This window comes from Equus caballus, chromosome 3 (assembly GCF_041296265.1).
Source record: "Equus caballus isolate H_3958 breed thoroughbred chromosome 3, TB-T2T, whole genome shotgun sequence".
In the NCBI taxonomy this organism is placed as follows: domain Eukaryota; kingdom Metazoa; phylum Chordata; class Mammalia; order Perissodactyla; family Equidae; genus Equus; species Equus caballus.
Window position 1 is genome coordinate 60994338 of NC_091686.1, and position 17192 is coordinate 61011529.

Below are 17192 nucleotides of genomic sequence, written 5' to 3' on the forward strand. Positions count from 1 at the left end.
ATCAGAATAATAGTGGTGGGGATCAAGAGATATTTGGGTGATAAAATCAACAGGATATGATAATTGTTTGGAATACAGGAGAGGAAGTAGCTAATGGTGATTCCCTAATTTCTGACGTGGGGAACTGGCAGAATAGCATGCTATTTTCTGAGACAGGAACATGGTTGGGAAGAAAGTTGAGTTCAGATTGGTACATGTCAAGTTTGTGGTGTCTGTAAGATCTCCTAGTAAGGATGACCAGCAGGCATGTAGGCATGTAGATTTGTAATTGAGGAAAGCATTCTGGGCTGGGGATATGAATATGGGAGGAATATGCATATAGAGAATGATTAAAAGAGTGGGAATGGAGGAGATCGCCCAGGGAGGGTGTGTAGAGTGAAGGTGGAGTGTTTACAAGAACCTTGAGGAGTATTGGTATATAAGGACTGGGAGAAGACTGTAGACATGTGAAGGAAAGTGAGAAGATAGAGCCATAAAGGTTGGAAGAAATCAGAAGAATGTGATGTCACTGAAATCAAATCAATAAAAAAGTTGAGTCATTAAAAATGAGGTAGTCATTAGTATCAAAACTGCTGCTGAGAGGTTAAGTAAAATAAGTACTGAAAAGCATCCATTGGTTTATCATACTGTAGGTCATTGTTGATTTTAGTGAGAGCTAAGTGATGGGTACAGAAGCCAGATTGCAATGGGTTTAGGATTGAGTGATGAAGGAATTTGTTGCAAAAGCAAGGAAAGAGATGAGTAGTTAGAGGGGGAATATAGGGTTGACCAAGGGTCCTTAGGATGGGGTAGATTTGAGTGAGTGAGTTTAAATGCTGTTAGAAAGAAGACAACAGAAAGGCAAAGGATAAGGATCCAAGGAAAGAGAGGGGACAATCCCTTGAGTGAGATCCTTAAGAAGATTGAAGACTGGATGCCAGAGCGCAGAATTAACCTTTGGTGGGTGGAGGGACACATCTTGCTCTATAATAGGAGGGAAGGAAGAAAGGATAGAACCCATGTGGGTAAGAGTTATGGAAGCAGGGAGCCAAATGGGGCCATGCCATTAGATGACTCTGGTCAATTCACCTACTTTAAAAAAAAATCTTGGTGGAGAGGTGGGATTGTTCAGCCAGCTTTGAGTCTGCATAACTGTATTATTTCCACAGTATTTATTTAACCTATAGATATTCCCCCACAATATTTTACATAGATAGTACCATTCACATCATCATCAATCTCTGGGTAATTTTGCTTGTTCAAATGGGGTCTATTTTAAGAAAATCACTCTCAAATCTGTGTCTCAAATAGTGAAATCTCCTCTGAACCCTAGATCTGTGTTGTTGACTACGTAGCGGTCTTTTCCACCTTGGTGTCCCACAGACCAGGTCTAAATGTAAACAAACCTGTCCGCATATTCTCTCCCATCCTGAACTTTCTTCTCTTCTATTCATCACCTCAGTTAACGGCTTCACCTTTCTGAGCCAGAAACCTCAGTGTCACCCTTGATTCCTCCCATTCCTTCATTTCCCGCATCCCACTAGCTATCAAATCCTATAAATTCCATTTTGAAATGCCCCTAGAATCTCTCTATCATCTCTTTCCATTCCTCCTTATCTCTCTGGAGGGTGGTAACAACTCCCTCCTTGCTCTTTCCTTATACCAAGCTTTCCCTTCGCCACTCCATTTTCTAAAACACGACTAGAGTGACTTTCCAGAAAACAAACTACAACATATCTGTTTGTGTCAAACCTTTATTTTAAACATATAAGGGATTTCCGTTTTATTCAAAAGAGACCCCAAACTCTTCTGCATAACTTGAGAAGTCATTCCCACTACCTCCAGCCTTCTCTCCTAGTATTCTGCTAGTTGCTGGAGTCTTCCTAGAATGCTCTCCTCCTGCCTCTTGTTGGCTCGGAAAACTTACTCTTCCATGGAGAGACCCCTCACACTGTCATGTCTTTCTCACAGATTTTCTTGGTTTCTCCAGGAAAGATGAGCGGTTTTACCTCCTGGGTTCATAACATTTTCTACTTACTCCAAGTGTAACACCTAACAACAGTCACACAACTTGTCAAATGCTTGCCATCTTCTCAGCTCTGTGAGAAGTGCTTTCCATGGATTATCTCATTTGATTTTTATACAGACCTCTGAGGTAGGTAATATCATTACTACCATTGACAGGTAAAGAATTTGAGGCCTAGAGACATTAAAGAACTTGCCAGTAGTAGGTGCTGGAGCCAGGCTGTGACTCCAGGCAGTCTGAGACCAGAAGTATTGCTTTTAGTGTTTTGCTCCCTCCTTCTGTGATTAGATTCTAAATACTTATTTATGGGTCCAGCTTCCCCCTAAAGTAGCAGCTCTTGGAGGGGAGGAACAATGACTGATTCTGTAGGAATAAGACAACAATACCCCACAGGTAGTAAGACCTCAATAAAGGTTTATTTAATGAATAGAATTGCCTCATGCATGATATTGTCCATTAGCGTAATGTCATTCTGGGACCATTTTACTCTAAAGAACAGGGTTTTTTCCATTTTATAGAGTTGAGAAAAGAATATATTTAGGGTTTATTTATGAAGATAGTTTCTGCACTAAAATAAGGTGTTCATGAATAGCTGGGGGAGGGGAGGAGTGAAGTGTTTAGTTTAGCCAAAGATAGCAAATCCCCCAAGGCCTACTTCCTAAACCCCACCTTATAGAGTTATAAGAACCCTTGTTCTTATTTTCAGCCAATGATCAGTTCACTCCTTAATTTGGAAAACCTAAAACATTTAGGGGATATACATGAACTCATTCATTCATTCGTGATTATTTATTGAGCACCTTCTCTTGCAAGGCAGTTGTTATTGTTAACATGTTATAGAGGAAATGACTTACTCTAGGGCGCATTTAAACTCAAGGCAGACTCTTATAGGCTAGGCCTAATTCACATCTTCTAATTTCTCCCTCCGTAACCTCTCCGCCCCACAAAGTTGACGCATGGGGTTGTGTATTGGCTGAATGAGCAGCAGAGAATGATCCTCCAGCATGCTCTATGATGTCTCTTGCCACCTGTTTTATGCTCACTGATATTTGTATTTTGTGTCTTGATACTTTTCCATCTCTCACTGCAAGATATTTGGACCCAGATGTGTTAACCCAGCAGTTTTTGTGTAGGGACATTCTGACACAGCACTGTTGAACTTCCAGCATTTTAATTTGAAGTAATATGCAAAACATACTTCAACACTCACCCCCTTCTCCGAGGATCTTTGCTCTGACCCTGACTCCCACCCCTGGGGCACAGGTCAGAGATAGGCTAAGGCTGATGGACAGGTGAGGGTGATGGATGGAGTGAGGGTCAGGGATAAGATGAACCCCAGCGATGGGTTAAAGTTTAGAGATTTCTGTTTCACAAATTACTTGGAAATGAAAAACAGTGGCTTTCCAGTTTGATGTCAAAATGCCCTGTTTTATCCTGCTGTGACTTCCATCTACATATAGTAACCTAGGATCCCAGCCAGAATCCCTGTCTGTAGTCATAGACGTAGGTTCCTCAGGTTGGAGAGTTTATTTTAAAAATTCAGCCACCATTTTGATGGTTTATTGTACCTTCTTTGTATGTATGTGTGTGGGGCTCTGTTTCTCTCTCTGTGTGTCTCTCTCCCTGGACTTCTGATATCTTGACCTATATAAATGACAACTTTAAGAAAATAGTATATTTAGGAAATTTCCCCCTATCACGTCAGAAGTATTGGTTTTAGAGTATGTGGGAACGTAAAGGAAATCCATCTATTGGTGGCAGTAATTTGTGGGATTATTTGTGGCTGTGTTGACTATGCTATCTATTCCATCCAGCCCTTGGTTTTAACTTGGGCTCCTCCAAAATGTTGCCAATGATCCGTGAGTGTGCAGAGAATGTGCCCATGTCATCTCTTAGCCCATTGGATGATGTTTTTATTTTATTTTATTTTTTTATTTTTTGTGAGGAAGATTGGCCCTGAGCTAACATCTGTTGCCAATCTTCCTCTTTTTGCTTGAGGAAGATTGTCACTGAGCTAACATCTGTGTGAATCTCCCTCTATTTCATGTGGGATGCCACCACAGCATGGCTGACAAGCTGTGCTAGGTCCACGCCCAGGATTCGATCCTGCAAACCCCAAGCCGCTGAAGTGGAGTGTGCTAACTTAACCACTACACCACTGGGCTGGCCCCTGACATTTTTATTTTTACTGGACGTGGTTGATGCTTTAAGCACATTTTCAAGGTAATATTCCTTCAGGAAGATGTGATTAAGAATATAGAAGGCAATGGGTTATTGGAAGCTTCAACGTTTTCATCAGTGGTGATGAAAAGGTCTCTGGGCAAACAGTGCAAGATAGTAATATCAGTGATTGAGATATTTACTCATAGTTGGTTCCTTGGCCTTTTGAAACTGTGTTGTATTTGGCTTCCTTTTTAAAAGACCAAAACTTAATGTCTAGACGGCGTTCATTAACGTCCACAAAGCCAGCTGGGCAGATTCCCATGACTCTTAGCCTCTTGGCAGAATTTCCATGCTGCTAGGTCACAGTGGCTTCTTCCCATGCCCCGAGAAAGGGCACAGAGACCAACTCAACCCTGTGAGCATCGAGGAAATTCCTCAGTTCCCCTGCAGACAGACAGAATCCCATGTTCTGGAGCAGTCACAGTGAAGGGTATTATTTCAAGTAAATGTAAATGCTGTTTACTTTTTAAATAGATTTTTGGGAAGCTATGAAAATTCATTTTTGACAGAGTGCTGTTTTTGCTGACTTGCTGTATAAAGGATAAAGGATGATATATATATATTTGCAAAGTTCTATCCTTTTTTCATGTGTGCCAACACAGGCCACTAATTTATGGGAAGAAATGTTGTATCTCTTTGAACAGAGGGGAAGCCCTACAGCCCTTCCTTCTCCCCGCCCCCCATCTCTTCCTCTCACTCCCCCAGTAAAGAATGAGCTTTAAGCGCTCATTTGCAGTGTTTGGGATAAAGATAGGTGGTTCTGGATTCCATACACTCTCCTTTCAGCTCTTATTGCCCAGTTTTGTTCTGCATTTTTCCAGTCCCACTCTCTGAGAGGCAGTATGGTGCAGGGTTAAGAGCACAGGCTCTGGAGACCAATTTCTGGAACCGGAGTCCCAGCTCTACCACCCACAAGTGCTACAACTTGGCCCAAGTTGCTAGTCTCTCTGTGCCTCACTTGTCTCATGTGTAAAATGAGACAAATAATAGTATCAACCTATAGAACAGTTGTAAGGATTGAAGAGGTGGATGATGTAAAATTCTTAGGGCAGTGTCTCAGTATGAGATGTTCATATTATTCCACCCCTATGCTTGCAGAGAATAATCTGAGCCTTGGTTCTTTGAGTCTCACTGTATCTTTTTGTTCTAAAAGAGCTACAGTATCAAGGAAAGTACGTCAGTAGACTTGGGCTAACATCACCATGTGGAAAACACATAAACTGTAGTTGCACTGGAGAAATACCCTCATGTGGGTCTCAATTCTTAGTAATTCTAATTCTTAATAATCAGAATGCACTCAAGTTCAATATTATTATGGTTTCCAGCTCTGCAGAAGCAAATAGTTCTTGGTAAAGGAAACCTAAAACCTTCCTAATAGGACAATGAATATACTTTTCTGTATCTCCAGCACCTGGCACAATTTTGAGCACATAGACATTTAATAATGCTTATTAATTCATTAGGTTGGCAAAGTATTATTCCTCCAAAAGCCTCCAGGAAGAAGGTTTGAGGTGGAAAAGAAAGGAAGGAGAAGAGTCTACTCTTTGTGTGCCTTCTTATGCCAGCACCTAGAACATTCATAGGTGGGTAAAAGTACCTTATTACCTGCTTAGGGATACATAATAAAAGGTAAAATATCCATGTCTCTCAAATAAATATATATCCATTGCCTTTTCTAAATGTTAAGATGGGCCCTTTTTGACCATGGGCCTTATCGTTTGTTGGGGGAGTGTCCTTCATTATTGTGGAATGGGCCAGGTAAGGCCAATACTGTGGGTGGAGTGGGCTTGTGGCTTTTCTCTTCATTGAAAGGAGGCATTTCAATGGATGGAGGGTTTGGGTTGGTGAGCACAAAGTGCTATGGAAATGTGGACTTCCTTGCTTTCAGTGTAGCAGCCATTAGAGATAACTGAATAGAGTGAATATTGATGATTCATAGTGTCAACGTGTTATATCCATGGCCTAGGAATTGTTTTTTTCTCAGCCTTAAGATCTTCAAATTTTCAAAGGGAAGGATGCATACACCCAAGGTGAAACCAAGTAGTCGCAGTTTACAGGACTTAAATAGGTTGTGGAAAATAGTCTGTTGACTGGAAGAAATGTATTTCCTGTTTTTTTGTATCCCTTACCCTAAGCAAGAATCAAGGAATACATTATAATCATTTTTTACTTCCAATATAATTTACAGTGAGTTAAACGTAGTAGTCTTAATTTTACAGTTTAATGATATAAATTTTTAAAATGTGCAACAGAATCCTGTCAGTAGCATTACTTCCTGACTTTTGGGGTATGGGCATTTTTGTGAATTGGGCCTTCCTGCTAACTACGCCACTGCCAATGCCAGAGCACCCATTATTCTCTCTCAGCAGCTGCTATAATTGTCACTGTCACTTCAGAATAAACAGCACGTTTAGATCCATAGATTGTATAACATAGTCATTGTCTGCAGCAGTAACGTTGCTAATAGGAAGGAAGGTAGTTAAGGGCAAATGTCATGAAATATGTTGCTCTAATCCCCTTCGAGCTGTAATTATCCCAGCTGCATCTGCATGAAAAACAAGTTTCAAGAATATGACCTTCGCAGTCTGTGGTTCATGCATAAGTGCCCATGTAATACATATTTTGGGATATATTTGAAACAGTAATAATTAGCAGCCCCCCCATACACCTGGGAAAAAAAAACTATTTTGAGCTACAATAAAATACAGATTTTTGTCACAGCAATTCCAACTGTCAAAATAGTTTAGTGAGGTAGCAGAAATAAAGAAGTGATGACTAATCTTGCAAATTACACATGCAAAAGGGCATTCAAGAATCACACTAAAATATACTTTTGCATTTTTTTTGTGTGTGGGTAAATGCCACAAACTGTACTCCATTTAACTGTATAATTGCTAGCTTGATTTCACTAGGTTTTTTTGAAGTAGTAAAGATATTACCTTGAGCTTTTGGCTGTAAGTTGTGAGTTTCCCTTGTGATTCTAGAGAATTTTCTTCTTAGCTGCTGTATTACTGAGGCTCAAGGGCACAATGGCAATTTTTTTCCTTCCTTTGTTACCCATTTTCCTTTCAGATTTTCCAGAATCTTACATAATCAACGCTGGACTTTGGTTATTTAAACAGAGGCTTGTGTGCTTGTGCATGCTTACACACACATTTCATTCACATAATCTGTTCTGAAAGAGGAGCTTTCGTAGACACGGTTATCTTGTTTTCTTAGTCTACAGCAAAATGTACTAGATGTGAAAAGAAGCAGGAAAAAATTAAAAGATGAATCAATAAGAAGAATGGAGAAGAGCTCATGTAATTTGGATCTCTTTAGTGGCTTACAACTCTTTTTATAAAAGTGGAGTAGTCAGAATACTTCATTTACCTCAATTAAGAGTGATCACTCTTGCTATTGTTACTCAGAATGGGACTGACTCGCTCTACAATTGAGCTAATTGCAACCTCTGATTTAGTGGTTTAGCTCTGTGCTTTTCCTTTGTTTTCATAAGTGATCTGTACAGACCAAATAATCCCTCCCCTTTCTCTCTGTCCATGTTGGTTGTTTTTCTTTATTATTTTAATTCTACACTTTGATGATTGCTGTAATCTCCTGCAGTTGGAGCTCAAGCCAACTACTTAATGAGACAGCTGTGGTGTGGTGAGGGCAGGGCCTCACTTAGGAAGCCAATGTGGCGGCTGCATTGTGAGGTCCTGAACAGCCCTCAGACACTGCCCTAAGGATTTTACTTCATCCACCTCTTCAGTCCTTACGACCGTTCTACAGGTTGATACCATTATTTGTCTCATTTTACACAGAGAAAAGTGAGGCACAGAGAGGCTAATAACTTGGGCCAAGTTGTAGTGCTCATGGGTGATGGAGCAGAGACTCCAGTTCCAGAAATTGGAACAGTCCAGAGCCTGTGATCTTAACCCTGCACCATACTGCCTCTCAGAGAGTGGGACTGGAAAATGCAACAATAAAAACCAAAACTGGGCAATAACAGCTGAAAGGAGAGTGTATGGAATCCAGAACCACCTGTCTTTATCCCAAACACTGCAAATGAGTGCTTAGAGCTCATTCTTTGCTGGGGGAGTGAGGAGGAGCTGGAGGGAGGGAGGCAGAGTTGTATTCCACAGTGATACAACTCTATCACCTTATCAGCACCGTCTCGGTGACCACCCTATTTAAAATTGCAACCTGCTCCTGCCCCACGAACCTCCAAGCCACCTATTTTTTCATTTCACATTCTAAGATACTGTGTATTTATTTTGTGTATTGTTTATCTCTTTCTCCTGCCAATAGAATAAATTCCAAGATGGCAGGGATTTTTCTGATCTGTTTTATTCACTGATATGAACTGAGACTTGAACAGAGTAGCTCCTCAAAAAATACATGTTAACGAGCTGGCCCTGACGGCCTAGTGGTTAAAGTTCGGCATGCTCCCCTTCGGTGGCCCAGGTTTGGTTCCTGTGCGCAGAACCACACCACTCATCTGTCAGTAGCCATGCTGTGGCAGTGGTTCACATAGAAGAACTAGAAGGACTTAGAACTAGAATACAACTATGTACTGGGGCATTGGGGAGAAAAACATAGGGAGAGAGAGAGGAATATTGTCAACAGATCTTAGCTCAGGGCAAATCTTTCTCAGCAAAAAAAAAAAAAAGGTAAGTGAATTACTAGTGCTATCATTACTACCACTATCTTCAGTCATAGGAAGTAATGACCGTAGAGTTTTAGAGCTGGAAGTGACCAGGGGTCATTTCTAGTACAACTCCTTCTTTTGTAAAGGGAGAGACTACTGAGTCGGATACACTACCCACCCCCATTTTTGTTGCTGACTCTGGGTCTTGCCGGAGCTTTCAGAATTCACAAGTCCGGGTGCACAGGGCCACATCCTGAAGTCACAGAAGCAATCTTAAGTGAGTCGTTTCATTATAGAAGTCTGGAGAGTTAGGGGTAGATTTTGTGACATTTCTTGAAGTTTGAAGCTTCCAGGCATTCTTTAGTTCTGCCTTTTCCTCTGGACAAGCTCTGAACCTGTTACCAAATTCTCGTGCAAACAGTTTTTGATAGTTTAAGTTTTATGCTTCTACTCAGCTCAAGCAGAGGTAAGTATCAGATTAGGTAAATTTAGCCTGACACCTGAAGCCTGCTTGTATCTATGGAGATGGTAGTTGCTTACACATTTGTTTCTAGGATTAACAAAGAAGATTTAGCTTTCTAGCATTTCACTAATACTGAGACTTTGACCATCAAAACGTCATTGTGTTGAGGAAAGAGCTTATATTTGTCTTTTTTTTGTAGATAGAATCTAGCACTGATTATTTTTGCAGCTATAATTTCCAGCCTATGAATCTCAATAACTTTCCATAATTGTTTTCTTTTTCTTTCTTCTTCTTTCTCTTTTTCATTTCTCTATTTAGCTTTCTCTGCTCCTTCCTTCCTTGACCTAATATATCAGGTCACAAAGTCTGAGTTTTAAGCTGCTTCCATCTGCCTATCCTGCTCCCCACAGACGAGCCAAATTTGTTCTCATCTTCTGTAGGCTCCAGCTGAGAGGGTGGTTTGGATTCACCTAGACCCAATTAATTAACTATTTAATATGTGTTGAAGGTCTCCCATGATTGTTTGGAGGATAAAAGACAAATGAATCCCCATCACAAATGAGGTCATAGTTTAGCAGGGGAGGAAACAGTGCTGTACTTGGATAAATCATAACAGGGTAAGTTCTATAATAACTGTAGAAACAAAATGTTTTCACAGCAGAGAAGAGGTTGTGAATAACCCTCCCAGGGAGAGCCACTAACTCAGTCTACCCCTCCCATTCTAAACTCTTACCACAGCAAGTCTAAACGTACCTCTGTGTTCCCTGCTTGGTGGCCGGGACTATGTATGTATGTTCTTGGTCAGGGGCTGGAGATGGTCTTCTCAGAGACTTGCCTGCCCCATGGGAATGAGGGGGATGACTCTCCGATGTTGCTAGAGCTTTAACTATTGTCACAGGAGATCATGCACTCTGTCCTGCCCTGGGACGGAGCCTCGATTTAATGATCTTTAAAACCACAGACTGTGCAGGCTTGTGGAACTGCCTACATATGTTGAAAAAAAGATGGTGCCGCTGGTGTGGAATTGCAAGGATAAGCAGAGAACCCAGTAAATGATGCAGTGGGAGTTTTCCCCAAGGGAAGGTTAAAGAAAAGAGTGTGTTGTTTTTTGGCAAAGGAAACTCACACTTAACAATGATTATTGCAACTCTGGGCACTTGGCTTTTCCCACTGGGGAGATCAAACGTAATAAAAGCAGAGCTGCCCTTCCAAAGCTGAACCTTCAGGAGCTCCAGTCTCCAACTGAGATGTCAAAATGGCCAATATCCCTGGCAAGAAGAGCCCTTTAATTAATTAGAGGCTTGAGCTGGCAGCTTGCCACAAAAGCACCTGAACGTGGTTGCCTGTGCACGGAACTGCAGAAGGCCGCTGCCAGTGACTCGCTCCTCTCCCAGAAGCCTGCTGCATGGGTCCACCTGTCTCCACGGGAAAGACAGGTGCAGTGTCCTCCTGGTATGGGATCTGTTTCCATTTGGTGTTCCTTAGAGAGAGGTTCCTGGCAAAGTCTTTCCTCTCAAGCGGTCCTAGAGGTGGGATAAAGATGAAAAGGAAAGTACTGTTTTCCATTTCAGTTTGGAGAGCCACAAAAGTCAGCATCTAGAGCAAGCAGAAGGTATCAAACGAAACGTTGCACTTCTGGCTGCATCAGAGCTTGCCATCTTGCAATACCTCTGGAAATCCCAAGGTTATTCAAGTAGGCAGAGGTCTTGAGGCTCTCTAATGTCATCAAGGTGATCTGGCGTTTTGAGTGCCATACCCCTGTTATCTCTTAAGGTGATTTGGGACTCGCTTGTCAAAAGCAGCATAGCCAGGTGTCTCAGAGAAAGCATCCCGCAGGTTTGCAAATGTTTTGCATGCCTTCATTGTGCTTCCCTGTAGAACCTTCTGCTCATGTTGCTATAAGGGATGTCTTTTGGAAGACTTGTTTCAGTTTACTTAGAAAGGATAGAGACGTGCTGGAAATCAGAGCTGTGCTCACCTTCCCCTGCAGAGATGTGCTGAAGTAGAAGTCATAGGACTGTAATGAGGACGCTGACTGTGTGGCTTCCAGTCCCGATCCACCCAGGGCGTCTGGCTTCCTTCCTTTGGTTTTGGCCCTGGGCCATTCTTAATCTTGGTGGGGGATATGCTTTCTGTGACTGTTTCTTCAATGCTCCTCTTAGCTCTCTGAAGTATTTCTAAAAATCTTTTAAGCTTCTGAAGAACCTGATAAAGTACTTTTACACATGAAAAGGAGTTATTATGGATTTACTGGTAAACATAGGCTATGTAATATGTAGAATATTTATAGCATTGAGTGATATAATTTCCAGGGTTTTTTGGGTGTTTTTGTTTTTTTTTGAGGAAGATTAACCCTAAGCTAACATCTGCTGCCAATCCTCCTCTTTATGCTGAAGAAGACTGGCCCTGAGCTAACATCCGTGCCCATCTTCCTCTACTTTATATGTGGGATGCCTGCCACAGCATGGCTTGCCAAGCGGTGCCATGTCCACACCTGGGATCTGAACCAGTGAAACCCAGGCCAGCAAAGGGGAATGTGCAAACTAACTGCCATGCCACTGGGCCAGCCCCTAATTTCCAGTTTCTATGTAACTACTAAATGACTCTGGAGCCAATCTGCCCAAATAAAATGCTACCTCCAGCACTCATTAGCTCTGTGATGCACACCAAGTTACTAACCTCTCTGTGCCTCCATTTCTTTGTTTTTAAAATGGAGATAATAATAGTACTCACCTCATGGAGTTACCGTCCAGGGATGCCATCAAATTCCAAGCCCTGGATCTCATGGGTCTCGGTATCAGTTTTGGATGTAGCTTCTCTTGACCTAGAGACAGATCTCCCCACCCAGCCCCAACCATGGCAAATTATCTACCGCAGACACATGGAACAGACACTGGTGGACAGAGACGAGATAACCACATTGACTCCTCCCATCAGAAAGGGGAAATTTAGACTCTCACGGCAGCTGCTGGTTGTGCAACCCTGACATCCGTGCAGGCCACTTAGCCTTGGGTTGGCCTCACTTCTGTTTCCAGGAGATAATTTCCCGGGTGTCTGGCTCTGCCTGTGAGAGTGTTTCTTTTTACTGTCATCCTCCTTGTCACGTGTGAAGATGGCATTCAGAATATACCCTCCTTGGGTGAGGAGCTGCTTTCTTAGCCTAGTACCTGCTCATTGAACAGTCACAGTCCCTGTTAGTCCCAGGCTCTGCAACTCGCTCAAAACCTTAGTTTGCTTTTTCTTATTTGCACAGTTCCATGTGCTAATAGACATGCCCATGATTGTTTTATTTTTTAAAAATTTATATCCTCCTGCTTTTTTCTTTTTATTGAAGTATAACTTTAATATAGAAAATGCATGTATTTTAAGTATACCAGCGCAAGACATTTTGTATCTTCCCACGTGCTCACCATCCATACTGAGATATAGACCTTTTCCAGCACCCTAATCGGCTCCTTCATGCCCTCTAACCACTTTTCAGACCTCTATCACCATAGATTAGTTTGCCTGTTTTTGCAGTTTATAGAAATGGGATCATACAGTATTTACTCTTTTGTTTCTGGCTTCTTTCGTCCAGCGTTTTGTCTGTGAGGATCATCTGTGCTATTAGCAGTGGTTCTTTTTCTTTCCAATACTGTTTAGGATTCCATTACAAGACCCTACCACAATTTATTAATCCATTCCACTGTTGGTGCACTTTTGAGTTGCTTCCAGTTTTAGTCCATCATGAATAACACTACTATGATTCTTTGTGTACACATGTTGTTGGTGGCCACAAACACTGTTGGCATAACACAGAAGAAGAATTTCTGGGTCTTAGGGCATACGTGTCTGTCTTTAGCTTTAGTAGTGACTTCTAATCTTTTCCAAAGTGGTGTATCACTTGTTTTCATAGTCTCTAAGGGATAAATTACTCTAAAGCTCTGTGAGTTTGTAAGCTCTGCACCATTTATCATAGATTTTGCCTCATTTTCCAATGTTCTTCACAAAACTGGATGAGGAATCTTTTTGACCAGAGCCTCTTGTTGGCATAAACTGCTTCAAATCCATATGTGCTCCCCTCTATTCGGGGAAAGGGAAGGCAGAGTCTGCTTAGGGTTCCATGCGGGGCGTTGGCTCCCTGGTCCTCTCTCTTGGGCTTTCGATTGAGCTGCACCTCCTCAAGGGCCATCATCTACCTCTTGGACTGGTATGTCTTCCCTCAGCCCTGAAGGACTGCCAGCTCTCTGTGCTTACTCTCGATGTTATCACTGACAGCCTGGGAGTCACTCTCCTCACTGAACAGTGATTCTAGAACTTCGATAAGAATGCTGTTTACAGATCAGCTGTCCCTTTGTTCAGATACCCCTTTGGGGAGGAAGGATACTGGTTCTCTTGTCCTTGGAGCTTGTTTCCTGATGGGCTTTAGAGGAACCAGCAGTACTGAGTTTGTGCCCAGGCAGGGCAACTAGAACCTCACCTCATCCTTCTCATCTTTTCAGTATTTCCCTCCTCCAGGAAATACTGACTCTAGTGACTATCGGAGCACCCCATCCACCCTCCAGTTTATTCTCATTAAGTACTGGATTGATTGGATTTAGCTCTAAGGTCGAAGAGTCTGAGAAATCCTGGCTAAGATTCTGGGCTTCTGGCCTTTGCCAGAAGGTGTGGGAGTCCTTGGGACGGAACTGGGTGAGGGGAAGGAGCCGACTGTGCTGGTCTCCCCAGTGACGTCTGCTGGAGTTTAGTCTCCATCAGGCTTTGAAAAAGACGTAGCTTCAGTTTATGACTGAGTTGATCTGACTTAAAGGCTGAAGGGGTGGACAGATGTGTCCAAGGAAATTCTAGTGTGTCACCTGTAGTTCCCCCGAAGCAGCCTGGTTGAGAGGAAAATCAGAACCTAGAATCTTCATGCTATTAAGCTGGATTGCATTTATTCCTTTCACTGATTATCCTTTTATTTCAGTTGAATTCTTTCTATGGAATTTTTAAAACAATCAGCTGTAAAATTCTTTGCTTTACCCAAAGTCTTCTACCTGAACGTCCCAGGTCTCACCATGCTGTGAATACAAACACCCACATTGAATACTGTATGTTGCTGGCTCCTAGCACCCGCCTATTGACATAGGCAACTGAATTCTTGGCCAGGTTTCTCTTACTACGTGTTTCTGAAAGTTCCTAAGAATTTTTCACAGGGACTTCTCAGATTTCCTCGTGTAAGTCTGCTCACTAGGCTTGTCACTGACTTGGCTGTCAGCTTTCCATGAGAACACTGCTTACCTGTCAGCCTGGTGGGCACCACCGCTGCATACCTCTGCTCCATAACCCTGCAGGTTGCTGCTCTGTTTCAGTGACGAAATGAGAGAGGCCCCCTCCCCTAGCTGCGAAGGGCTTGGACTCTTGGCCTCAAAGCAGCACTGCTTGTTCTCAGAGTTTCACAGTCTTTCCTGAACATGATGCATTCTTTGGTCTTAGTACCCTCTCCACTGGGCTTAAGAACCGTTTCTAAATTGGAGAGGAAAGGCGTATGCCACAGCATTCCCTCCATTATGCTAATTTACCCCTCCTTGTCTATAGCTTCCCTTTCTCCTGAACCCTCTTGCACCAAAATTTCTGCCCTTTCTTTCATCCAGAAACAGCTCCCACATATCTTAGTCCATAAACCTATGTGTTCAGATGGTCACCAGCCCAGTTCCATAAACAGGGAAACTGAGAATTCTAATTTACATGGCTAGGATGCTCTGATAATTTACTTCTCCAAGCTGGTGAGTAGCCCAAAGTCTATGCTAACGAGACTTCTAGTTCTAGAAAAGCGTGAGGGTTAATTCAGCAAAATGTTGGTGTTTTCGTTCCTCCAGACACCAGTCAGTTGCTAGAGGAAATCCATGTTTATGTTTCTAATCCTCTTCATCTCTGTAATGTACATTTCAACAATGTCTGAATTTAAAGGACTGAGAGAGGCAGAGTATCTATAGATTCTTATCTTGACCTCCATTTGTGAAAAAGGAAGCTAGATCACTTACTGAACAACTTGGTCAACATCCTTAGAACCAAGCTTGCTACCTCAGCATTTTAAAAGTTGCCTTTTGTCTGCAAATGAACCCTTTTTAGTGGGATCAGCGAGTATCATGTAAAGTCGTGACCTAGTCAGGAAAACCTGCCAGTTTGGCTTTAACTTAATGTCATTTTGTTGCCCTTTCTAACTGTGAAGCAGAAAAAAAAGATTTTAGATGAAGGAATAGGCGTAGCTCTAGGAATGAAGGACAGCTGAAATTAGATTGATTCGATGAAAATTAGCTATGTATGCTCTTGGAGAATAATATTGATTGATTCAAGGGAGATTACGTTGGAGTTAGCACAATGTGGTGAAAAGACCTGGATCTTAGATCTGGTTTTATCATGAATTTGTGTGGTTTAGGGGTAGTATATTAATTTCAGCGTGTATTTCCTCATTTGATAAATGGCTATAATAGCATTTAGGCACAATATGCAAAGGGTCTGTGTACCTGCTGGAATGGAATGAATGTGGTTCCCTTGTGTGAGGGTGGAGAAGAGGAGAAAAAGGAGGGGTGTGGAAAGAAGCCAGTTTTTGCTTTCTGTAAGGCCTATGGGAGAGCAGAAGGGAAGGATTCAAAAAATTGTGCAGTTTTTGTGAAGGAAAGAAGAAAGCAGAAAGATCCAATTAACAGGAAATTTTTGTGGTGTTTCATGCCTTACTAATGAAAGAAGCTGGGCAGTGCCCTTCTTTATGAATCAAACTGTGATGAACCTCATGTACTATTGTCTCCACAAGAGCAGGAACCACAGTGTTGTCATTTCTGTCATCTCAACACATCCAGGCCAGGTACTGGAACGGAACAGGTTTTCAGTAAATGCCTGTTGAATGATGAATGCATGAGTGAATGTATCCAGTGTATGACTTAGCCACGCGACGATGCAAAGCAGTCTCTGGATGAATGCTTGTTACAAGAATGAAGGAGTGAATGCACAACTCGTTTCTGATGATTGTGCAATTAGGTTAATTTGAAGACTATGATGTATATAAATAAGTGGGTTCAAAACAGTTCAAGAGCAAAAGACCAGTGAAACAGCAGGTAGACCGGTTTTAACCCTTGCTGCTGCTACTGCTACTGCTGCTGCTGGCGCTGGTTAGGAATTTGTTCATATGCTAGAGGAAGGGGCCATGTAAACACAGTTTGAGGGGTTCCAAGCAACAAAGGAATCTCTTTTGTACTTTCAGCCTGAAGATTTGTCTTCCAAAAACTAGGGCGATTTGTGAAACCCGTATTGCCACAGTGATAGTGTTATGCAACATGTGCATTGGAAAAGAGCAGCAGTCCCTGTAAAATTGGGTGAATTTGTAGATATGCTCAGAGCTGTGTTAAGAAAGTATTGAAAAGTCTGATCTTGAGGCATTTGCCAAAAATTTAGACTTGAAAGAACTATAAACCCACTAGGGCCTCCTTCGTACACTGTCAATGCTGTGTTTACATTTGTTACGTGAATTGAGTGAGTCAAAGGATGTTGGATTAGAACTTCTAGAATCTTCTGTTTCTCTATTTAGCTTACCAAAACACTAACTCCTAGAAAGACTGGACAAATAGTGGATTGAGTAGGTGGAAGATTGTGATATTTAAACAGCTTCATTCACAGATATGTTTAGGACTTGGCTTGGGAGAATGAGGTTATCTGTAGGACTGTATTTTTCATTTAAGAACAAAGAAGAACAAAAAAAAAATTTTATTTGGCATAGGGAACAGTCAAAGATAAGCAGAATATAGATATGACTCAGGAAATTATTTGAGTAAGAATATGCAGTCATGAGATGTGTTTTAAGGGTAGAGAATGAGAAGAGTTGAATTTCTTGGGTCACCTCTGGGGAGGGATATTCT

The 17192-nt window shown here is 41.9% G+C and overlaps 1 protein-coding gene and 1 long non-coding RNA gene across 7 annotated transcripts in view; one reads left to right on the top strand and one right to left on the bottom strand.

The window, feature by feature from the left end:
* RASGEF1B (RasGEF domain family member 1B) overlaps positions 1-17192 on the top strand; it is a 701629-nt gene that overhangs the window by 370806 nt on the left and 313631 nt on the right. The gene's annotated exons all lie outside the window — the stretch shown is intronic.
* LOC138923628 (uncharacterized) lies at positions 9625-12223 on the bottom strand. The gene is made up of 3 exons (XR_011437515.1): positions 12055-12223; positions 11300-11537; positions 9625-10844 (listed from the first exon to the last, which is right to left on the bottom strand). It is a non-coding gene; the product is annotated as an uncharacterized lncRNA (long non-coding RNA).